At 46.0% G+C, this 25,865-nt stretch overlaps 1 protein-coding gene and 1 pseudogene across 1 annotated transcript in view; one reads left to right on the top strand and one right to left on the bottom strand.

Moving 5' to 3' along the window:
• LOC124789193 (thioredoxin domain-containing protein 3 homolog) overlaps window positions 1–25,865 on the bottom strand; it is a 183,856-nt gene that overhangs the window by 34,947 nt on the left and 123,044 nt on the right. The gene's annotated exons all lie outside the window — the stretch shown is intronic.
• On the top strand, window positions 10,322–10,439 carry LOC124790360 (annotated as a pseudogene).

Here is a 25,865-nt window from a genome sequence, read left to right as displayed (position 1 = left end):
TGCATCGCTTGACTGCACTGCTTTTTCACTGACGTCATATTTTTTTTATTATGTGCCTGCTGTGCTTATTTATTTAAATTGTAATTGTCAACTGATTAGTTGTGCTGATATGGTTATGTATGTAGGTTACACTTTGTGATTTATCTGCTTGCGCCTTCATGTTTACTTATTAAGATTACATATGAACATTTATTTGCTTATGCTGATATGATGCTAATGACCTGTTTATTACGTAAGATATATGTTTGCTGCTGTGCGTATGTATTGCATATTTATACATTTCTGTCTTTAATTTGGTATATAGGAATCCTGATATACTGTGTACGAACATAGAGTTTAGGTCACACTATGGTATTAATTATAGATTGCTTGCTTGGCAGAGCCTCGTGGTAGGGATTGTGCTGCATCCACTTGTTGACATTGTGTTCTCTACTGGTATATTTACTCGCTATTGCATGTTTTGCTTACGCTCAGTGCCTTATATTTTTAAGATAAGAAAATGAACTGCTAGAATTCGACGAACGACATTAGTACAAGAAACTTCATAGAAGTCACATGAGCTGGAGGTTTTATGGAAGCTGTTTAAATTTATGCTAATAGGAAGGAAGCTAACGACATGACATACCAACACTAGGGTTAGACCATTGACGGTTATTACACTGCATTGTTCGTGAGCAATTGAAATAGGAAGTGACACTTGACACAAGAAATACTCCACATGTATGTTTCTGATTTGCCATGATTCTTGAAGTGGTGTACACACTGTAAAATATTTTGATCATTCACACTCTGTACTCGTACTTACTTACTGAGAGTTATTCAAACTAAAGGCTGTTAGAGGTCATGTATGCATTTCTCTTATTTAATGATGGACAGGGTAACGAAAATGTATTTATAATTCATAATGAGTAGAAGATATGGGTCAGATGGATTACACAGAGGCTGTGTGTGGACATTGTGTCTTTGGATTGTATGGGATGATGAATTGAAGTTTGCACTAGGATTTTATCTGTACTTGTTCGAGGAGACTGACTAGAGGAAAGAGTCGTTATGGAAGGGAAATGATATTGGTAATAAGGTTTATATGTATCGACGTATTCAAGAGGTATTACTGAGGTATTGAGATTATGTGAAGTTGATGATTATTGGAGTTTTAGTGGACAAGAGGTAAGGTAAATGATATTGATGATAAGGTTTATATGTATCGACGTAAGAGGTATTATTGAAGTATTAAGATTATGTGATGCTGATGATTATTGGAGTTTTGGTGGATAAGAGGTAAAGTAAGTGAGGAGCATATTTTTTTTTTTTTTTTTGTTGGTTTATATGGAACAAGGAGGATGAAGATGGCAGACTAGAACACTCAAGTAGAAGGAAGATTGTCTACACACACACCTTGTTAAATCACTAAGCAGTATATACTTTTTTTTGGAGAGAGGAAGCATTTGCATATCTTGGCGCACTGACAGTTGTTCAGCAACCGTACATTTTGATCTGGCTTGGCAAACATTGGTCTTGACATGATGACTATGACGTTGACTAACTATTATTGATTGTTATACATTGCTGCCACTACTACTTGATACACATGTCGAACATCAAACCTTTGATAGAATTGCATTTACACAGTTAACACTATTCAATTACACAGTAGTACTTAATGTGGATGAAAGATGAGTGAGTGTGTTTTTGTGTTTTCCTTTCCTAATCCCAAATAATTGGTACCAACCTATCTCCTAAATATTATTTTATTTGTTTGTAGTGGCTTGCACTGACACCCATAAATATTATAGGTTTACTGATATTTGTGCATTTGTAATAGTTAATATAACAATTATCTGATATCATTTGTGTGTTTCTTATAATTTGTATGTTTAGTGTAAGAGCATTGATAATAATTTTGTAAAAGCAATTGTGTGTGCATTCAAACTGTTGTTCACACCTGCACCTGTTCAACATTGATGTGTGACACTTAGAAATGTTTAATTTCTGCTGATGAGCTGTGTGATTAGTGATTGTGAATATTATGGACTGTTACTTGCACTTTTTCTACATGATTGGTGACACTAGGACATGTTTAATTTCTGCTGATAAACTCTGATGAACAGTGTGATTAGTGATAGTGAATATAATGGACTGTTACCTGCACCTGTTCAACATTACTGGGTGCCACTGATGGATTGCTTCTACTGAGATAATGTCACTTGTTGGTGTCTGCACCTGTTCAACATTACTGGGTGCCACTGATGGACTGCATCTATTGCAATAATGTCACTTGTTGGTGTCTGCAACTGCTCAACATTGCTGGGTGCCACTGATGGATTGCTTCTACTGAAATGATGTCACTTGTTGCTGTCTGCACCTGCTCAACATTACTGGGTGCCACTGTTGGAACTGCTCAACCAGTGATAAGATGTCACTTGTTGCTGTCTGCACCTGTCAACATTACTGGGTGTCACTGATGGAACTGCTTCTATTGAAATGATGTCACTTGTTGGTGTCTGCACCTGTCAACATTACTGGGTGCCACTGATGGACTGCTTCTACTGAAAAGATATCATCTGTTGGTGTCTGCACTTACTCAACATTGCTGGGTGCCATTAATGGAACTGTTTCTGCTGAATGATGTCACTTGTTGGTGTCTGCACCTGTTCAACATTGCTGGGTGCCACTGATGGACTGCTTCTACTGAAATGATGTCACTTGTTGGTGTCTGCACCTGTTCAACATTACTGGGTGCCACTGATGGACTGCATCTATTGAAATAATGTCACTTGTTGGTGTCTGCACTTGTCAACATTACTGGGTGCCACTGATGGAACTGCTTCTACTGAAATAATGTCACTTGTTGCTGTCTGCACTTGTTCAACATTGCTGGGTGTCACTAGTGGAACTGCTTATACTGAAATGATGTCACTTGTTGCTGTCTGCACCTGCTCAACATTGCTAGGTGCCACTGATGGACTGCTTCTACTGAGGTAATGTCACTTGTTGGTGTCTGCACTTGTTCAACATTGCTGGGTGCTACTGATGGACTGCTTCTACTGAGATAATGTCACTTGTTGGTGTCTGCACCTGCTCAACATTACTGGGTGCCACTGATGGACTGCTTCTACTGAAATGATGTCACTTGTTGGTGTCTGCACCTGTTCAACATTGCTGGGTGCCACTGATGGACTGCTTCTACTGAAATAATTTCACTTGTTGGTGTCTGCACCTGCTCAACATTACTGGGTGCCACTGATGGACTGCTTCTACTGAAATAATGTCACTTGTTGCTGTCTGCACCTGTCAACACTGCTGGGTGCCACAGATGGAACTGCTTGTACTGAAATAATGTCACTTGTTGGTGTCTGCACCTACTCAACATTGCTGGGTGCCACTAATGGAACTGTTTCTGCTGAATGATGTCACTTGTTGGTGTCTGCACCTACTCAACATTTCTGGGTGCCACTAATGGAACTGTTTCTGCTGAATGATGTCACTTGTTGGTGTCTGCACCTGTTCAACATTGCTGGGTGCCACTAATGGAACTGCTTCTACTAAAATGATGTCACTTGTTGGTATTTGCACCTGTTGACCATTGCTGGGTGCTACTGCTGGAACTATCAACTACTTGTTTTTTTTAATCATTGAAAGCATTTTATGTGAACGTTTGTATAAACTTATTTTTTGTGTATTGTGTAAACTATTATGTAAAGTCACATGTATGAAAGAATTTGTATTGCTTACTGTATTTTATATATTAGGTTATTGAAAGGTCAGTGCAAAGCCAAAATTTTATATAATTAGGTGATATTTACGTATAAACATCATCTTTTATTTTTTTGTCTGTATTTTTGTGGATGAATTTGGTGGTATTTTCACCACCAATGCTGGCAAAAATACCATCAAATTCTGGCCCGTGGTGGAAGGGCATGTGAAAGGTGGCTACACTGAGCCACAGCGCCAGAGATTGCGCCAAAGAGTATTATTCAGCCGCCTCCACTGGCAGTTCTTGTCGAGAAGTCGTGGTGGAGAGTGCTTGTCGACATGTGGCAGTAGTCAGTGCTTGTTGAGAAGTAGTAGTTGTGAGTCGGTGTTGAGATGTTGTAGTAGGGAGTGCTTGTTCCATGTTTTATGCAGTTGTTTGATGGGCTAGACAGCAGATGTTGTTCGAATGGAGATATTGTAATGATCAGAGTGCTTTTCGTCAATATATATGAAGGTAAAAAAATTCCCTTTTCTTTTTATTATTTCAGTGTCTTAAATAATGCGTCATTACAGGTTGTCAACAAAGCATCTGGCTTGTGTTCTTGTATTAGTGTAATTCTGGTTTCCTTACGCAATTATAGTATTTCTATTTTTTTTAATTGCTTCAGTATAAATGGTGTTCAAAATATCTTGTCTTATTGACGAAGAACCGTGCCAGATATGTGCGTTGAATCACACTTCCACACACAGAACAGTTACACTTGTGCTTTGGTTTCGTACGTTTTATAGTTGCTGGGGACTTAATTAATTAATTGTGTTAACGGAAATTTTCTTTCATTCTTTGTTCTATGCAGTCAGATTGCGTACTAAAACTAGTCAGGGCCAACAGTTTACGATATAGCGTAACCGAACAGACAGCTACTAAAAATATTTGCATTAAATTTATAATTAAGCCCCCATGCAAACTCCAAGGCAATGGTTGACGCAGTGGGAACAGTACAGAAAGGTAACCCGATATCTTGGAGTCGAGTTCCTATGTGGAAATTTTTATATTTCTAATTTTTACGTTACTTGTACTGCAAGTAAAGCGAAATAACGCTCAGTACACTGTTACAATTAATATTTTCATAAATGGTACGAAACAGAAAGGGATGGGAAAATTTGGGGTTGCTAGCAAATTTCCAGGAAGAGACTGTAAGAAGTACTCGAAGACTTCGTATATAAACTTAGATTTTTTATTTTAAAGTTAATGATTTACACGTTCTGGCGTGATATTCATCTTGAAAACAGGGTACCCTGTTTTTCTGTCCAGTTGGCGAAGGCTGCTCAAAGGCCAAAACGAAACTAACAGAACTCATTTAAGGGAAAATAAAAAGGTTTCCACCTGTGAAGTAGACCTCACGACCCAAGTATTATCGTTCTGTACTCTTTCCGCTGTCCTGAAAACTTGCTAAGTTAATGGCCAGCAGTGTAAATTCGGACGAAATCGGAGATGAGGAGTTGGCACAGTCCCCTTTATCAGTTGTATTGTTACACATTCATTGCCTTACGACGGGTTTTCGGTAAAATCAATACAATGTTATGCAGCCGCAAAGCAACAAACCATAGTATTTAAAATGCGTGTTATGTAGTACGCTGAAGTGAAAGTTTTGGTAGTTTAGCATCCGCTGCTGCAATGTTTTCGAGTGCTTTTTCGCTTTATGAAGAAAATAAATTTTTTAGCGGTACATTTGTGTGGTGCAGAGACTTGGGGTGGACGGCACCACGCGAACTCTGACCTATCACTTACATCTGGCTGTAGACCGGTCTTATGTTTCACATCGTATTGCTTTCGGTAATGCTAGCGTGTCTGTGAAGTATAAGAAAATTCTACTTGGACTTTGGACGTGGTGACTGCCTCGATCAATCTTTACGGTTCCAACGGTTTACGACCGGCCTACAGCAGCGCCGAAGCCGATCACACGAGTCGTTAAAACGTCCGAGAGTAAACCGTTGGCTCATTCAACTGCGCGCTCCTATCGACCCGTGACTAGATTCCTCCTAGCAGAGGGTCCGACGTCTAGCCATAAAATATGGCGCTCGCCCTGAATCTACTAGACGAATGACATTCAAAATTTCATTAGTTCCGAGAATGGACGTTTCGTGTATGATGCAGAAGGAAAGGGACTAGACAAAACAAACGAGAAAACAAGCTATATTGGTAGCTAGTGCACTTACAAATCTGTTTCACATTATCATTTTGGCTGCGCTGAGGTTTATATTACTTACAAGGGAACCTCCCCATCGCACCCCCTCAGATTTAGTTATAAGTTGGCACAGTGAATAGGCCTTGAAAAACTGAACACAGGTCAATCTAGAAAACAGGAAGAAGTTGTATGGAACTATGAAAAAAATAAGCAAAATATAAAAACTGAATAGTCCATGCGTAACATATGCAACATAAAGAAAAAAGAATGAAGGAACGTCGTGGTCTCAGGGTTAGCGCGCGCAGCTGCGAAATGAAAGGTCCTGGAGTGAAAATTTTGATTTTTTATTTTCAGTTTATGTGACAGTCTTATGTTTTCATCACTTTTTTGGGAGTGATTATCACATCCACAAGAAAACCTAAATCTGGCAAGTTAGAAGAATCTTTTTACCCATTCGCCAAGTGTACAAGTTAGGTGGGTCAACAACATATTCCTGTCATGTGACGCACATGCCGTCACCAGTGTCGTATAGAATATACCAGACGTGTTTTCCTGTGGAGGAATCGGTTAACCTATGACCTTGCGATCAAATGTTTTCGGTTCCCATTGGAGAGGCACGTCCTTTCGTCTACTAATCGCACGGTTTTGCGGTGCGGTCGCAGACCAGACACTAAACGTGTTACAGTGAACAGAGACGTCAATGAACGAACGGACAGATCAGAACTTTGCGAAAATAAAGTTTTTACTCAAGGGAAGACTTGAACCAAAGACCCCTCGTTCCGCAGCTGCTTACGCTAGCCACGGGACCACGGCGCTCATGTACTCAGACTACCCTTCATTTTGCCTATCTTGCGCATGGATTACTCAGTTTGTATATTTTGATTATTTTTTTCATAGTTCCACACAACTTCTTCCTGTTTTCTCGATTGATCTGTGTTCAGTTTTTCAAGGTCTATACACTGTGCCAACTTACAACTAAATCTGAGGGGGGTGCGATGGGGAGGTTCCCTTGTTAGTGACACTTCGGAAACAAACAATTTTAGACAGCACTAGCTCAAAATCACAAGCTCAACTGGCGCAAAAAAGTCGGAAGCAGTAAACGACTACCGCAGCAGACTGGTTTTGGACCCGGAAAATTATGCTTAAGTCAGCTTCTTAACCTCACAGGAGACATGACTCTGGTGAACGTTTCCGAAAGATGGTAGTTACTGCTGTTGCAATAGCACATCTATTGCGTTACTAAAAATCACAAAAAAGTTTGCTTACAATGTTGTACAGACCTGCTTTAGACTATAATTTGGTTCGAAGAATTCAATTCGTAGTTTCGCGTAGGCGATTCTATGTTTGGTTTAATGTTAGTCAAAATTAGAAGAATGGTTTCGCACAAGGTAGTGTGCTAGCATAAAAAGTATCCGTCCTGTACACAAATGATAAGCTATTTGTCCGGCTACGAGACATCTTCTTTATGCAGATATTCTTTCCCTCACTGCACAAGCGCAAACTTTTAAAAAGGTTGAAAAACTTACAATGTAAACAATGTGCCTTTCATCTTTGCTTAAGATTGGCACGAAGTACCTTAATGTCCCATGCGCCAGATACTAAATCATCGCCAACAACACACACACATACACACACACACACACACACACACACACACACACACACACTCACAAAACTGCACACAGCCTGTTCCTGGCATGCTGCCGCAAAACAGTAAGCTAGTACTCTTTCCAACCGAGCTCACCAAAGCTATGTATCTAACCGTTATTAGGTTTTCCGCCTACAATGACTATTGTGCGCACTGTTGAAAGCTGCAGCAAATAATATTCCAGGAAAATGGCGTGCAGCAAACAAGGTGCAAGCCTTCATGATCTCAAACGAACAATCAATGGTTTCTTTTTCTCGGCAGCCGTAGCTGCCTGCCCAGTCTAATCTACATGTACATCAATATCCTGCAAGCCGCCTGAGGGTGTGTGGCAGAGGGCACTTCTTTGCACGGTACCACCAACTGATCCCTCCTTCCCTGTTCCACTCGCGAATGGCGTTTGGGAAGAATTATTGTCGGTAAGCCCCTGCGTTACCTCTAATTTCTCATTGTGGTAACGTGCGAGGAAGTAATATGTTGTCCGTCTCTTCCCGGAAAGCACTCTCCCAACAGTTCAATAGTGAACCTGTCCGTGATGCACAATGCCCCTCTTGCAGTGTCCGTCACTTGAGTTTGACGAGCCTCTACGTAACGCTCTCGCGCAGACCAAACGATCCCGTGACGAAAAGCGCCGCTCTTCCTTGGATCTTTTCTATTTCTTCTATCAGTCCTACCTGGTAGGGATCCATGACTCGTGAACAATGCTCAAGAATATATACCGTCCCCAGTGAAATATTAAAAAAGACTGAAAAAACAGTATTTATAAAGAAGAGACATTTAAAAATTGAATAATAAGTGTACACTAGCCGATCAGGCGAACATGTATTTTTCTCATGTATCCGTATTATAATAATTTCTCTGTGTAAGTTTCGAGGGCAAAGAACTATAACAAAATGATCTAAAGAGACGACAAGGTACGCTCTTTTGTTAATTTTTTAGTCGTCTTCACTTCTTCTCTTGTCTTGGTTGCTTGTAGACGGACATGTTGCGAGTGCTGGCAACTGTAAGTATTTTTGTACTAATTAAGCAGATAATTTATTGATTTAATATTATTGGTCACTTTTAATTTGTAAGAGGTGATCCCGACGTCCGCCTTCCTTGAATTAACCTGCATTCGAGCAATTTACAGTGTAACAATCGCAGCGGCCGATGCAGCCAGCGACGTCATTACGTGGCGATATTAACTTATAAAAATTAGCGGAAGCGAAAAACTCGCCCGCTATTAACATATGATACATTTTTCTCCACAGCCGCCCGACAATGAAGAAAATACGTAGCTTTAAGATTCTTATTTTCAGTACAACAGCTGAGAGGCAGAGCCAGGACTCCGACTACAATGCAATGGTAAACGGAGGTAAGAAAAAATACTCTCGCTCGTGTGTGGGTCGCAATTGTAATTAATAACTAAAGATTTCTTGCTTTAAAGTGTACTGACTAGCTGAGGAAATTAATATGAAAAGTTTATTCCATTGTTCAACTTATATGCTCATGTATTAAGATGCAGTGATTCTTTCGTCATTAACGTAACAAATCATTTCCACTTCAAGATTAATCTTGTTAAAGAAAGAGACAACTGCACAAAAGCATTTAATTGTAAATCAAAATTGAATGAAATATCATTTTGATTAGTCGGCAACCATCACCATTACCAATCAATTTCTGTAATAAATGATAAATTAAATTACGACGGCCGACGGACGCGAGAAGTCCTACCTGGTAAGGACCCATGACGCGTGAACAATGCTCAAGAATCGGTCGAACAAACGCATCGTAACTTATAAGTAGGCTGTTTAGGTGTTTATGTTGGTAACGCCACGTAGCGCAGTGTGCAGTCTGTGGCTGGTTGGCATTGTTGGAATATTCGCTGTTGTAGTGTTGGGCAGTTGGATGTGAACAGCGCTTAGCGTTGGGTAGTTAGAGGTGAGCCGCCACCAGTGGTAGATGTGGAGTGAGAGAGACGCCAGAGGTTTTCCAGCACTGTCATTCATAATTTTTTTAAGGGGACGTTTCAAAGTCGCTTCTTTCGTAGAAGAGTTACTTTTCCTTAGGATGATTCGTAAGAATCTCAGTGCGGCAAATGCTTTTCCTATTAGAAGTAGCGATCAAAAAGTTTCCGTCTGAGGGCGTTGCTGCAGCGTATAAGCACCGTATCGCTACATCGATGCAGGCATATAAGCGCCAATATGTACGCAAGACATTAGTGTGGCATTCATGTCTTACTTGCGTGCGTGTGGTATAGGTGGTTACATGAGTTGTGGCGAAGCTATTACCAAATAAGTCCAATCAGCACCAACGTGGTGTTGTTCCATCTTGGCTGCCGATGGACAAACCCCGGTAGACATTCATTGGAGAATGAAGAATGTGTACGGGGGACCATGTCCGTCGAAAAACACCGTTGTGGAATGGTGGGAAAGGTGCGCCAATTTCCGTACAAGGGGTGCTGCTGCCATCGCAAATGTCGTAACGCAGAAGTTCCACCAACGCAAGTGGGGAACACTCCAACACCCACCGTGTATGGTAGTCCTGATCTCTCCCCATGCAGTTACCACGCCTTCGGTCCGTCAGAAAAGGCCTTGCACGATCGACGATTCCTGTCGGACGAGGCTGCACAGCACGCAGTTAAGGATTTCTTCACGCAGCAGGACACGGTGCTCTGTCAAAGCGGTATCGTCAATCTGGTGCGTCGGTGTAATAATTCTTTCAAAGCTGACGGCGATTTTGCCTGATTTCCATACCGATTCTAAACCGTACGTCCTCCGAACAAAAACTTTTTGAGCGCTCCTTATATTTGTTTTGGGGCAACGGCCCTGCCGCAGTGGCTACACCGGTTCCCGTCAGATCACCGAAGTCAAGCGCTGTCGAGTGTGGCCAGCACTGGGATGGGTAACCATCTGGGCCGCCATGCGCTGTTGCCGTTTTTCGGGGTGCACTCAGCCTTGTGATGCCAGCTGAGGGAGCTACGCGACTAAACAGTAGCGGCTCCGGTCACAGAAAACCATCCCCCCAAGGGGTCCACAACTCTTTTGTGGATACGTGCGTGGCGAGCACGGGGCCCCGAGCCATTGCAGCCTTCTTTCTCTCCCGCGCTGCATTTCCTTTCCCTTCCCCTCCTTTCCCCTCCATACCCCTTTCCTCTCGCCCTCTCCTCTCCCTCTATTGGTGTCCTTGCTTATGTTGGCCCCCGCTATCCTCCTGGTTCTGTTGGTTTTACACTCCAGCTTTGTTGCGTAATCATCTCCTCCTTTTGGCATTCCTTGGTCCCCCTCTGGGGTTTGACCTCCATTCCAAAATTTCTCTTCCGTAGTGTGAGCCATTTGGGGAAGAGCACCTTACCTAGTGTCTCCGACGTGCGCCCTCCTAGTACATTCCACCTTTTCTTTTACGTCGTTGTCTGATGCTAGGGTGCATAGCCAGCACGGTAGCCAGCCCGTGTGGTGGGGTCGCTATGTACCCTTTTGGTTGAGCCCCCTGAACACACAGGGATCACACTTCTGATACCTGAGCTGAGACCTCCTCATGCATGCCTTGGAGTGGTTGCTCGTCATCCTGGAGCATCGGAACTCCCGGCAATGGCCGCCGTGCCAGACGGCCCTTGCTGTGGCTGGGTGGCGCCCGTGAGGAGAGCCCCTGATCGGAGTGGGTGGTATCAGGGCGGACGCTATGCAGATGAAACGCATACGGGTCCAAAACTCTGGCCGCTCTTCTGCAGCCGTCTCTCTGCGTGGTACTGATTCCTCAAGTGCTGCTTCTGTTGCCTCTTCGGCCTTCCCTTCCATGGCTACCCCCTGGGAGGAGGGTCAGGCCCGTCGTCTAGGGGCAAAACCTTTCCCCCGTTATCTAGTTTGCACCAGGACTGATGGAGATACTTTCACCAGTGTCAAACCTTTATTCTTTGTGGAACACATTGAAGACAAGTTCGGCGAAGTGGACTCCCTGAGCAAGATGCGGTCGGGTTCGTTGCTGATAAAAACTGCTTCGGCTGCCCAATCTGCGGCCCTTCGTGCCTGTACCCATCCTGGCACAATTCCCGTGTCCATTACGCCTCACCAATCTCTAAATATGGTACAAGGTGTGATTTTTCACAGAGAGCTCATCCTTCAAACTGATGAGGAACTTCGGGACAATCTCGGACGGCGGGGTGTTCACTTTGTTCGGCGTGTTCAGAAGGGTCCTAAAGATAATCGTATTGATACTGGTGCCTTTATCCTGGCCTTTGAAGGGGATACCCTTCCTGAGAAAGTTAAGATTATGGTCTATCGCTGTGATGTGAAGCCGTACATCCCACCTCCTATGCGGTGTTTTAAGTGCTTGCGTTTTGGCCACATGTCTTCTCGCTGTTCCCAGGACCCTCTCTGTGGTGACTATGGACGTCCACTCCATGAGGGGAGTCCCTGTGTTCCCCCTCCTGTATGTGTAAATTGTCATGGTAGTCATTCTCCACGTTCAGCAGATTGCCCAGTCTATAAGAAAGAAAAAAAGATACAGGAGTATAAGTCCCTTGATCGTTTAAGCTACACAGAGGCCTGTAAGAAATATGCACGATTGCACCCTGTGTCCATGACATCTAGTTACGCCTTGGTTACATCTTCATCCCTTCCTCCCCCTTCCTTACCCCCATCCCGGACCCCTCTCCTTCCCCCCTCCCCTGCGGCTCCCACACCTTCTCTGGGCGCTGCTCCCCCTCCCCAGCCGGAGAAGTGTCCCACTCCTTCGGCGTCTGCCGGTCAAGGGCGCCTCTCCCGGGATGCCCCTTCCCGGCACCTTCCAGGTCAAAGGTCTGCTGCAGCGCGGCGACCGCGAGAGCCGCGGTCTATCGGCCCCCAGGTCGCCCAGTCTCTTTCTGTTCCTGATCTTGCTGCAGCTGGCTCCATTATGCCACACAGCCCTCCTCGATCTCAGCCTGAAAAGAAGAAGAAACATAAGTCCCGGGACAAAGAGCCTCTGGTGTCACCGGAGGTCCCTTCCCTGACTTCAGAACCGGATTCTAACCTGTCGTTTATGGATGTCGCCCCCTCCTTGTCGGTGACGGGTAGGGACCCGGCGGTATGACTGGATTTAGCGTGTTCAGCCCTCATTTAAACCATCGTTCTGTGGTTCTCCAATGGAATTGTAATGGCTACTATCGTCACCTTCCGGAATTGAAATCCCTTCTTTCGTCCTACTCAGCAGCTTGTGTGGTTCTCCAGGAATTTCATTTTACTGATGCTCACTCACCGACCCTCCGTGGGTTCCGTGTTTTCTGTCGAAATCGGGTCGGACCCTTGCGGGCTTCTGGTGGCGTTTGTACGTTGGTCCGTACAGACATTGCTAGCACGTGGATTCCTCTTCAAACTACACTCCTGGAAATGGAAAAAAGAACACATTGACACCTGTGTGTCAGACACACCATACTTGCTCCGGACACTGCGAGAGGGCTGTACAAGCAATGATCACACGAACGGCACAGCGGACATACCAGGAACTGCGGTGTTGGCCGTCGAATGGCGCTAGCTGCGCAGCATTTGTGCTCCGCCGCCGTCAGTGTCAGCCAGTTTTCCGTGGCATACGGAGCTCCATCGCAGTCTTTAACACTGGTAGCATGCCGCGACAGCGTGGACGTGAACCGTATGTGCAGTTGACGGACTTTGAGCGAGGGCGTATAGTGGGCATGCGGGAGGCCGGGTGGACGTACCGCCGAATTGCCCAACACGTGGGGCGTGAGGTCTCCACAGTACATCGATGTTGTCGCCAGTGGTCGGCGGAAGGTGCACATGCCCGTCGACCTGGGACCGGACCGCAGCGACGCACGGATGCACGCCAAGACCGTAGGATCCTACGCAGTGCCGTAGGGGACCGCACCGCCACTTCCCAGCAAATTAGGGACACTGTTGCTCCTGGGGTATCGGCGAGGACCATTCGCAACCGTCTCCATGAAGCTGGGCTACGGTCCCGCACACCGTTAGGCCGTCTTCCGCTCACGCCCCAACATCGTGCAGCCCGCCTCCAGTGGTGTCGCGACAGGCGTGAATGGAGGGACGAATGGAGACGTGTTGTCTTCAGCGATGAGAGTTGCTTCTGCCTTGGTGCCAATGATGGTCGTATGCGTGTTTGGCGCCGTGCAGGTGAGTGCCACAATCAGAACTGCATACGACCGAGGCACACAGGGCCAACACCCGGCATCATGGTGTGGGGAGCGATCTCCTACACTGGCCGTACACCACTGGTGATCGTCGAGGGGACACTGAATAGTGCACGGAACATCCAAACCGTCATCGAACTCATCGTTCTACCATTCCTAGACCGGCAAGGACTCTTGCTGTTCCAACAGGACAATGCACGTCCGCATGTATCCCGTGCCACCCAACGTGCTCTAGAAGGTGTAAGTCAACTACCCTGGCCAGCAAGATCTCCGGATCTGTCCCCCATTGAGCATGTTTGGGACTGGATGAAGCGTCGTCTCACGCGGTCTGCACGTCCAGCACGAACGCTGGTCCAACTGAGGCGCCAGGTGGAAATGGCATGGCAAGCCGTTCCACAGGACTACATCCAGCATCTCTACGATCGTCTCCATGGGAGAATAGCAGCCTGCATTGCTGCGAAAGGTGGATATACACTGTACTAGTGCCGACATTGTGCATGCTCTGTTGCCTGTGTCTATGTGCCTGTGGTTCTGTCAGTGTGATCATGTGATGTATCTGACCCCAGGAATGTGTCAATAAAGTTTCCCCTTCCTGGGACAATGAATTCACGGTGTTCTTATTTCAATTTCCAGGAGTGTACATTGGAAGCGGTTGCTGTTAGGGTCCACTTAGACTCTGCAGTCACAGTATGCAATCTTTATCTCCCTCCTGACAGGACTCTTACACCTACTGCCTTAACCACCCTTCTTCAGCAACTTCCTCCCCCCTTCCTCCTCCTTGGGGATTTTAATGCTCATCATCCTTTGTGGGGCAGTGCCTTTCCATCTAGACGAGGTCTTCTTATAGACCAATTTATTGCAGAGCACGACCTGTGCCTTCTTAATGATGGCTCCCCTACTCATTTCAGTGCTGGTCATGGTACCTTTTCTGCCATTGATCTTTCTCTTTCTTCTCCCTCTCTCCTCCCTTCATTACACTGGTCGCCACACGACGACCTTTGTGATAGTGACCATTTCCCTTTGATTATCACGCTCCCTTCACGCTCCCCGATGGACAGGTTACCTCGTTGGTCTTTCCACCGCGCCGATTGGCCTGTATACACTGCACAGGTCGAGTTTTCTCCCTCTTTGTCGGGTTGTATTGATGACGTCCTACGTGACGTGTCTGACGCGATTGTTCGCGCTGCTAACCTTGCTGTCCCGCGCTCATCTGGACAATTTCGTCGTCGGCAAGTCCCGTGGTGGAGTACGGCCATTGCCATTGCCATTGCCATCCGTGATCGCCGTCGAGCTTTGCAACACTTTAAGAGGCATCCATCTGTAGCCAGCATTTCTACCTTTAAGCGCCTTCGCGCTAAAGCCCGTTATTTAATCAAACAGAGCAAGCGGATATGTTGGGAACGATTCGTTTCTTCCCTTGGTTCCACTGTCCCTCTGTCACGGGTATGGGCTACACTTCGCTCTCTCCAAGGTTGCCATCGGCAGTCCACCCTCCCAGGCCTTCACCTCCCAGATGGCATTTGTACGGACCCATTAGTTCTCGCAGAACATCTTGCGACGCATTTTGCAGTGGCATCAGCGTCGGCCTCCTATCCAGCTGCTTTCCTTCATCAAAAACAGCAGGCTGAAGCTGTCACCTTATGTTTCACCACTTGTGAGTCAGAATCTTACAATGAACCTTTCACTGAATGGGAATTTCTTTCTGCTCTATCTTCTTCTCATGATACGGCCCCTGGCCCAGATTCCATTCATAACCAGCTGCTTCAACATCTCAGTGCTCCACAACGGCACCATCTTCTTCGGGTGTTTAACCGTATCTGGCTCCAGGGTGACTTCCCTTCTCAGTGGAGGGATAGCATTGTGGTTCCTGTCCTTAAGCCTGGTCAGAACCCCCTATCTGTTGACAGCTATCGGCCAATTAGTTTGACCAATGTTGGTTGTAAGTTACTTGAACGGCTGGTAGCCCGTTGGCTCACTTGGGTCCTCGAATCTCGGGATCTATTGTCCCCTTACCAGTGTGGCTTTCGAGAGGGACGATCTCCAATCGATCATTTACTTCGCTTGGAATCCGCAGTTCGGCAGGCTTTTTCCCAGCGCCGCCATTTGGTTGCAGTGTTTTTTGACCTTCGCAAGGCCTATGACACGGCCTGGCGCCATCACATCTTACTAACCCTTCATCAGTGGGGTCTTCGGGGCCCACTCCAGATTTTTATCCGCCAGTTCCTGATCCATCGGTCATTCAGAGTTCGAGTTGGTACTGCTTTTAGTTCTCCACGGACCCAGGAGACGGGCATCCCACAGGGTTCTATCTTGAGTGTCCTTCTTTTCCTCATTGCTATCGATGGACTTGTGGCCTCTGTCGGTCCCTTGGTCGCCCCTGCCCTGTATGTGGATGATTTCTGCATTTGGGTTAGTTCCTCCTCGATGCCATCTGCAGAACGGCAGCTCCAGGTGGCTATACGGCGTGCCTCTGCATGGACCCTCTCACACGGGTTTCAATTCTCTCCTTTAAAATCGCGGGTGGTCCACTTCTGTCGCCGTACTACGGTCCACCCTGATCCAGAGCTCTATCTCGCTGCACAAAGATTGCCTGTGGTTCCACAGTTTCGTTTCCTAGGTCTTCTTTTCGACAACAAGCTCACTTGGCTGCCCCATATCAGACTCCTGAAGGCAGGATGTTTCCGTAAACTCAATGTCCTTCGCTTCCTTGCCCACTCCTCTTGGGGTGCGGACCGTTCCCTCCTCCTCCGTCTTTATCGTGCTCTAGTTCTGTCACGTTTGGACTATGGTTGTCAAGTTTATGGTTCAGCTGCTCCTTTCATGCTGCACATGCTGGATCCAGTCCACCATCGTGGTATCCGTTTGGCCACCGGTGCCTTCCCTACTAGCCCTGTTGATAGTCTCCTGGTTGAAGCTGGGATCCCCCCCCCTTTCTGTTCGGCGGTCCCAGCTTCTGGTGTCTTATGCCCTTACTATCCGTTCTTCTCCCGCTCATCCTTCCTATTCTATCCTATTCCCAGACCATGGACGTCGCCCGCCCGACTCCCGCCCTCGGGCGGGTTTACCGGTTGGGCTGCGCCTTGCGTCTCTTAACCGTGATTTTCGGCTTCCTTCTTTGTCCTGTCTTCCTCGCTCCCTCCCCTCCACTCCTCCTTGGTTAGTTCCTCGGCCTCGAATTCGGATGGATCTCCGCCGCGGTCCGAAAGATTCCATCCCCCCGGTGGTGTTCCGTTCCTTTTTCCGCCAAATTTTATGGGAGTTTCGGGATGCTGTTGTTTTTTACACTGATGGCTCTAAATCTGCTGATCATGTTGGATATGCCTTCACGTCCTTTGTTGGAACGGAAAATCATCTGCTGCCACCCTCATGTGGGGTGTTTACTGCGGAATTGATGGCAATTTCCCGGGCCCTTACCTTTATTAAACAATCCCAACACAACCGCATTTTGTTATGTACGGACTCGATGAGTGGCCTTCTTGCTATTGACCGGTGTTTTTCGCGCCATCCCTTGGTCTCTGCCATCCATGACCATCTCGCTGATCTTCACCATGCTGCTTGTTCCATTGACTTCCTATGGGTCCCGGGCCATGTGGGTATCCCGGGTAATGAGCTCGCTGATCGTTTGGCTGGGGGAGCAGTTACTTACCCCCCATTTTCTGTAACCCCTCCTGCAGCGGATTTACGGCTTCACATCAAATCCCACTTTGCACAGTCATGGGCCAATTCTTGGGAGGCTACTCCACTGTCTAATAAACTTCGTGCAATTAAGGTGAATCCAGGCCCATGGCGTTCTTCCTTTCGCCTCTCCCGCAAGGACTCGACCACACTGTGTCGTCTCCGCATTGGCCATACCAGGCTGACCCATGGTTTCCTTTTGCGTGATGAGCCACCCCCGCTATGTGGTTGTGGAGCCTTCCAGTCAGTGGCCCACATTTTGGTTGAATGCCCCCTTCTTTTGGCTCTGCGTGCTAAGTACAGACTCCCCCACACTTTACCTTTGATGTTGGCTGACGATTCCCAGATGGTCTCTCTGGTTCTAGGTTTCCTCCGAGAGAGTGGTTTTTATTCTCAGTTTTAAAGTTTTTAATCTCCCTCTGGTGTTGGGGCAGGGCGGTGAGTGTTTGGGTGTCTCCCACTGTAGGCAGTGTTCAGAGATTCCCGATTCACCTCCCTGACCGGAATCCTCTTTTCTTTCCCTTTTACTCTGTTTTTACCCCTTCTTTTTAAGGCTTGGTTAGTTTTTCTATTCCCATACGTACTTTCTGCATTATAGCAGTTGTACCTTTTAAGTCACAGGTGGTCTTGCCTATGCTGCTTCAGCATAGTGTTGGGTTCGTTCTCTTGCCAACTTCCCTCATTTGTTTTTACTAATGACAACGTGACTGCCCTTTTACGTTTCCCCTTCTTCCGTTTTATTGTTCTGACTTTTCTGAGATGTCCCGTTAGCAGAATGGAGTCTATTTGAAACAAGGGACTGATGACCTTGCTGTTTGGTCCCTTTAACCTCAAACAACCAACCAACCAACAGAAAACCATCGTAACGACCGGGAGAGCGGTGTGCTGACCACACGCCCCTCCTATCCGCATCCTCAACTGAGGATAACACTGCGGTCGGATGGTACCGAAGGGTCACTTGTGGCCTGAAGGCGAAGTGCTTTTTTATGCTTGTTTTATGCGATCATTCCAGTTGAATTCACCCTGGATAGCTGATAGATATTTTACGATGGCTACTGTTTCCAGCAAGTTGTCGCCAATGGTGTAGTTGTACAGTAGTGGATCTTTTTCCTGTGTTTGTGCAAAATGTTAGATTTATTTACGTTCAGGATAAACTGCCGGAAACTGCACCATTCCTCATTTACCTGTAGATCATTTTGGAAATCGATACTGTCTTCTGGCGTTGCTACTTTCCTATAGACATGCTCATGATTGCGAATAGTCTTGAAGAGCTTCCGACAGTTTTTACTAGATCATACATACACAATGCAAACGGTTATATTCCTATTACACTTCCTCGGGGTACTCCGGAAATTACCTTTACATCGATCGATTTTGTTTCGGTAAGAACGACGAGTTAAGCTCTATCAGCGCGGAAGTCTTGAATTCAGTTGCAAGTCTGGTCTGATACTCGGTAAGCTCGTATTCTCTTCACTAAACAGCAGTGCGGGACGGTGTCAAATGCCTTCCTGAGGCCAAGGCACACGGCACCAACCTGTGGGCCATTGTGTGCAGCGAAACTGATGTCATGGAGGTACAGAGCGAGCCGAGTTTCGCAAGATCTCTCTTTATGGAATCCATGTTGATTTTTATGGAGGAGATTTTGGTTCCGCAAAAACGTCGTAATTCTTAAGTATAAAACAAGTTCCATAATTCTGCAAAATATTATTGTCCGCCGAGGTGACTTGTAAGTAAACATTCCCCCCTTTCTCCGTCCGTCCGTCTCTGTCCGTTTCGCGTATAGCCAATGATGATGGCAGCCATTAGCAGTAGGGGCAAATTCTACCAATAACCCTTCTCCAGCGTAAGTGTGGAATAGTACCTTTCTATCCAATGACGACGCGCCATCAGTAGTATCCACAAGTGTTTAGCCAATAACGCCCCTTCTTCTGCATCAGCGCGGGAATATTAGCCTATGACGATGGCCCACCACTGGTAGCCACAAGAATTTTAACCAGTACTCCCTCTTCTCCAGCACAAACGCGGAAAAACTCCCCTTCATAAGAGACGCGACACTGGTCTCTGACAGTGTTCTTCCAATAGTGGACACCGAAACATCTTAAAGGAGATCCCAGCAGAGAGGCCGAAACGTCGAATATTTTAGAGGAAATATGACGCGGCGTAACTACCCAGAATATTTGAACTTCAGTGAGAACGGCCACGAAAGCCTGCAGACTTACGTAATTCTGCAACGTCTCTCTAAAGTGCTCTACCACTACAGCTCTTGAGCCACGCAGTCCATAATAGCATCTGAATACCGTTTTTGTCTGACCTTTGATGCTTAACTTCATCCATATTAACCCACATTCGGAAACCATGTAACCTCGTCAGATATTATTTATTTCTTTACTGCAATAAGTACGCCACCACCATTGGTGAGCCGGCCGGTGTGGCCATGCAGTTCTAGACGCTTCAGTCTGGAACCGCTTGACCGCTACGGTCGCAGGTTCGAATCCTATCTCGGGCATTGATGTGTGTGATGTCCTTAGGTTAGTTAGGTTTAATTAGTTCTAAGTTCTAGGCGACAGATGACCTCAGAAGTTAAGTCGCATGGCGCTCCGAGCCATTTGAACCATTAGTGACTAACCGACCCTTACGATAAATATTCCAATCTGAACTTAGGGTTTCCTTCCTATTTACTTCCGATTTAAACCAGCTTTCTGTTCCTAATACTACCGCGTAATCAGAAAGTCAGTGTAAGTTTGAAAACTGAATAAATCACGGAATAATGTAGATAGAGAGGTACAAATTGACACACATGCTTGGAATGACATGGGGTTTTATTAGAACCAAAAAAATACAAAAGTTCAAAAAACGTCCGACAGATGGCGCTTCATCTGATCAGAATAGCAATAATTAGCATAAAAAGTAAGACAAAGCAAAGATGATGTTCTTTGCAGGAAATGCTCAATATGTCCACCATCATTCCTCAACAATAGCTGTAGTCGAGGAATAATGTTGTGAACAGCACTGTAAAGCATTTCCGGAGATATGGTGATGCTTTGGCGTCGGATGTTGTCTTTCAGCATCCCTAGAGATGTCGGTCGATCACGATACACTTGCGACTTCAGGTAACCCCAAAGCCAATAATCGCACGGACTGAGGCCAAGCATGACGAAAGTGGCGGCTGAGCACACGATCATCACCAAACGACGCGCGCAAGAGATCTTTCACGCGTCTAGCAATATGGGGTGGAGCGCCATCCTGCACAAACATCTTACGTTCCAGCAGGTGTTTATCAGCCAGGCTGGGGATGATGCGATTATGTGGCATATCGGCGTACCTCTCACCCGTCACGTTAGCAGATACAAAACCAGAATCACGCATTTCCTCGAAGACAAAAGGCTCGATAACGGTAGATGTGGTAAATCCAACACATACCGTGACTTTCTCGTCGTGCAGTGGAGTTTCCACGACAGTTCTAGGATTTTCGGTAGCCCAAATTCTGCAGTTGTGGGCGTTGGTAGACCCTCGGACCGTGAAATGAGCTTCGTCGGTCCACAACACGTTACTCAACCAGTCGTCATCTGCCGCCATCTTTTGAAACGCCCACACCGCAGATGCCCTCCGCTTCGCTAAATCACCAGGTAACAGTTCGTGATGCCGATGGTTTTTGTACGAATAGCATCGGAGGGTACGCCTAAGTGCCAACCAAACAGTAGTGTATGGAATGCCGGTGCGACGTGCGACTGCACGAGCGCTTACTTCCCCGTGCATAGACGAACCCGCTACAGTCTCCATTTCTTCCGGAACTGTCTCAGCAGCATTACGCCTTGTGTTCGGTCGGCCACTACGGGGACTATCGTCTAAACAACCCGTGGCTTCGAACTTCGAAATCATTCTCGTCACAGCTGCATTTGTCAACGGACCTTTACCCATTCGAATCCCCTTCCTATGGCGATAGGATCGTAACGCTGAACTAGCACATTCCCCATTCTGATAATACAGCTTCACTAAAAGCTCCTTTTCAGGTAACATCAATATGCTGCGACTGCTGGCGCATCTGATTCTCTCTCTCATTACAGCTCCTTTTATACACGATTGTCATGCGCAGTCACTGACGTTTTGCTGTCCAGCGCCATCTGTCGGACATTTTGTTAACTTTGTTTTTTTTTTTGTTCTAATAAAACCCCATGTCCTTCCAAGCATGTGTGTCAATTTTTACCTCTCCATCTACATTATTCCGTGGTTTATTAAGTTTTCAAATTTATACTGACTTTTTGAACACCCGGTATATGGACGTTATAACGTTCAATAAGTGATACTAATTCTGGGGCCTTGCCCTGAATGCTCCTGTAGTTTTCTAATATCACATTAATCTGTTCTACATCCGATCTGGAGAACGAGGATTCTCTGAAAACATAGTGGCTCATTATCTTAGATTTTGGCTAGCAATTCGTCACTGATCCCAAGGAGGGGGATTACTCTAAAACCCTGAAAACCCGGATGTGCATGCCACTTGTACTCCGTTATACTTGAAGTCTCTTTCTGCGTGCGTTCAGTGCAATATCTGGCCTATTAAGGGGAATAACGGCTTAGACCTTCCACTCTGCTCCAAACCAGAGGACCGCGATCGAACTTGTGTATGGTGCTACAGATATTGAGCTGAGGCTACAACTGGCGTGCGATGCTAATTGCCTTCACCAAATCAGTCGAAAGGGACTGAGCATGGCCTCAGAACCCAAACGTCAGGCGTCATTCGTTCGGCCTTGAGCCGCTATTTGCAGCTAGCTGCATCCAGTGTGCTCGTCAGTGTTAGTAGGGCCCCCTCCACGTCCCGGGCAAGACCCCCTGACAAACATACTGAGTGCGCACTGGTATTCTTTCCTGTCCTGCCTGCTATTCCTCAGAGGCTCCATTGCCCACCCAACGTTGAAGCTCTCAATCACTAGCATACCTCTGCATTTGTCTAAACTGCGCAGGAAAATCGGCCGCTGACACAACAAGAGAGGCATCCCGTGCTGGATCATAAGTATTATCAACACTGGGTAGCGCTTCGTACCTATTGCTACGGTGTAAGGAGGTTGCTTTGCGGCCCATTCCTTCTTTCGCTTTCCGCCCAGTGACTTGCGAACACACTACCGTCCACCGTTCACTCTGGAGAGAAGATGGACCGGTCAGACGTCGCGTATCAGAAGACGCAGTGACAACCTGGTCACTAGAGGATTCCAACCGCACCAAAAGTGTTGCAGTTCGCCTCATCGGCACTCTGATGCCGCCGCAACTTTGAGCAGTATCCCCAAGTCTGTGGACTGTGGTCAGCACTGCCTCCAGCTGTTTACGGACAGCAGCCATTTCTCATTGTGTCCGTTCACAACAAGCAAAGTCCTTATCCATACCGTCTGTATAAAAGACCTGAATTAGATCTCAAAAAATACAAACAAAGCAGTCAGGAGTAACAGAGAAAGCGCAAAACAGATCCCTGCAAAACGGAAAGTTAATCGATTTGTCGCCCGCATCTCGTGGTCGTGCGGTAGCGTTCTCGCTTCCCACGCCCGGGTTCCCGGGTTCGATTCCCGGCGGGGTCAGGGATTTTCTCTGCCTCGTGATGGCTGGGTGTTGTGTGATGTCCTTAGGTTAATTAGGTTTAAGTAGTTCTAAGTTCTAGGGTACTGATGACCATAGATGTTAAGTCCCATAGCGCTCAGAGCCATTTGAACCATTTTAATCGATTTGTCACTACTGAGGTTGGAGTGTACGCAAAATATAAACGAGGAGAATAAAAAAACACTAAAATATGCTCTGCAGAGTTCTCACTATATCTTAAGTTCGGAAGACCAGCAAGCTCTTAAAAACAGAAATGAGTTTCTCTGCTGAAAATGGGTGTATTAACAGTTACTGTTTACTAGAAACTCTGCTTACACAAAAGTTACTGTAGGAAATAAATAAACAAATTCCGAAACACTGATCTAAACTATATGCTGAGTACAAACACGAGATTTAAGCGTAGCCACGTCACGTGGCGCTTCTAGCGGCAGGAAGCTACCCGAAATAGCTACCTCACAGAAAGATATCCACCCAAATTTACGAAAAAAAAACTTAGAGTAAATTAGAAAACCACTAGTCTACTCAGAAGTTAAGTTAGGAGACCACTAATGTAAACGATGTATACAAACCGCATACAACAATTAAGCTGCTCTTGCTGATCTCCGCTCTCTTGAATATTTACTGTTTGCTACAGTCACGGAATCAAGGAAATAAAGCGACACTCCCTACTTCTTCGGCGCAAAAATACCCTAAAGAGCAAACTCACTCAACACAAACGATCGAAATACTCGCTAACTCTTACAACAAGAATAAATAGCACTACTAAAAACAGCTAAATAATCAGCTACTGTTCACCTCTACTGAGACGTAAGTTAGTATACCACTAAGCCAAACGACATGGGCCTATACAAACTGGGTACAACAGATAAGCTGTTAATGCTCCTGTTCACCTCAGCTCTGCTTGGAGGTTGGAGCTCTACTGAGTCTGGAATAGATTTGCCTTCGCGAAGATGTAGACGTCATCAAAGAAACGTACGAAATAATACCTCGTAGCTTGAATGCTATACCTTTGGAGAAACTGCACAAAGTAGCTGTGCTTCTGCTCCAACAGTGCGACGAGCAGCTGAGAATACAGTGAGAAATTCACGCAGACCTTTGCAGAGCTCTCTATTTGAAGCATCTTTGAGAATACAGTGAGAAATTCACCCAGATCTTTGCAGAGCTCTCTATTTGCAGAATCGTTCCCAGAGTGGATCGGGGTCCTTTGGTTTGGAGCCGAGTGGAGGGCCTCAACCAGAGGCTTCGTCGACTCTGTGACGGTCTTGGCTGCAGATTTCTAGACTTGCGCTATTGGGTGGGGAATTGTAGGACGTCCCTAGGTAGGTCAGGGGTGAACTACACAAAGGAAGTGGCTACTTGGGTAGCAGAGTACTTGTGGCGTGCACATGGGTTTTTTTTTTTTTAGACTAGGCAGTAGTGCGAGGTGTCCTGATGAACACTCACCAGTCGACGTGCAGGCAGGGAAATCAGGAAGCGCTCAGTGTAAAGACACTTCAGCTATCAAGATATTAGCAGTAAATTTTCAGAGTGTTCGGAATAAAGTTCCTGAATTTACTGCCCTCCAGGAAGCGTGTGGCGCGCAAATTATTCTCGGGACTGAGACCTGGCTGAACCCTGAGATAGGAAGTTCTGAAATATTTAGTGAGGGTTGGAACGTGTATCGGAAAGACAGATTAGACACCGTAGGAGATGGTGTCTTCATTGCAGATGACAAAAATATTGTGTCTACTGAGGTCGAAGTAGAGTGTGATTGTGAAGTTATCTGGACACGGTTAACAGGGCTGGGAGGAATAAAGTTAATTGTTGGGTGTTATTACCGGCCACCAGGTTCCACCGTGACAGTTGTAGAATCATTCAAAGGGCGTCTACACTCTGTATCGCAGAAGTACCCGGATCATGCTATATTAGCCGGAGGCGACTTCAACCTACCTAGTATAGACTGGGATGTCTATGGATTCATTACAGGTGGTACAGACAAGCCGTCGTGTGAATTACTTTTGAACACACTATCCGAAAACTGTCTTGAGCAGCTAAATCGACAGCCAACGCGTAATGGATATATTTTAGATCTGGTAGTCACGAACAGACCAGACCTCATCGACGGTGTCAGTGTTGAGAGAGGGATTAGTGATCATGATGTTGTCGTTACGACTATGGTTACGAAAGTTAAAAAGTCGGTCAAGAAGGCTAGGAGAGTATTTTTATTAGAGAGAGCAGATAAGCAGATGTTAGCATCCCACTTAGTAAATGAATCTACTTCATTTACTTCCGGTACGATGGTCGTGGAAGAATATGGGCAAATTTTAAACACATTGTAAATCACGCATTGTAGAAGTATGTGCCGAAAAAGTGTGTTACGGACTGAAAAGATCCACCGTGGTTTAACAGCGCAATTCCGAGAATGCTCAGTTGCACTCGCGGTACAAGAAAGATCGGGAGAATGAGGACAGGCAAAAGTTAGTAGAGATTCGTGCTGCTGTAAAAAGAGAGATGCGCGAAGCATACAACCACTACCACCGTCACACCGTAGCAAAAGATCTTGCTGAAAACCTAAGGAAATTCTGGTCTTACGTAAAATCGGTAAGCGGGTCGTAGGCTTCCATCCAGTCACTCACTGATCAGTCTGGCCTGGCAACGGAAGACAGCAAAACGAAAGCTGAAATTTTAAATTTAGCATTTAAGAAATCTTTCATGCAGCAGGATCGTACAAACATGCCGCCGTTTGAGTCTCGTACAGATTTCTGTATGGAGGACATAGTTATAGACATCCCTGGGGTTCTGAAGCAGCTGAATGGGTTGAAAATAAATAAATCGCCAGGTCCTGATGGGATTCCAATTAGGTTTTATAGAGAGTACTCTACTGCATTGGCTCCTTACTTAGCTTGCATTTATCGCGAATCTCTTGCCCAACGTAAAGTCCCAAGCGACTGGAAAAAAGCGCAGGTGACGCCTGTATATAAAA

This window comes from Schistocerca piceifrons, chromosome 3 (genome assembly GCF_021461385.2).
Source record: "Schistocerca piceifrons isolate TAMUIC-IGC-003096 chromosome 3, iqSchPice1.1, whole genome shotgun sequence".
NCBI classification, from domain to species: domain Eukaryota; kingdom Metazoa; phylum Arthropoda; class Insecta; order Orthoptera; family Acrididae; genus Schistocerca; species Schistocerca piceifrons.
Note: the sequence above shows the minus strand (reverse complement) of the source record. Positions and strands in the feature narration are given on the sequence as shown.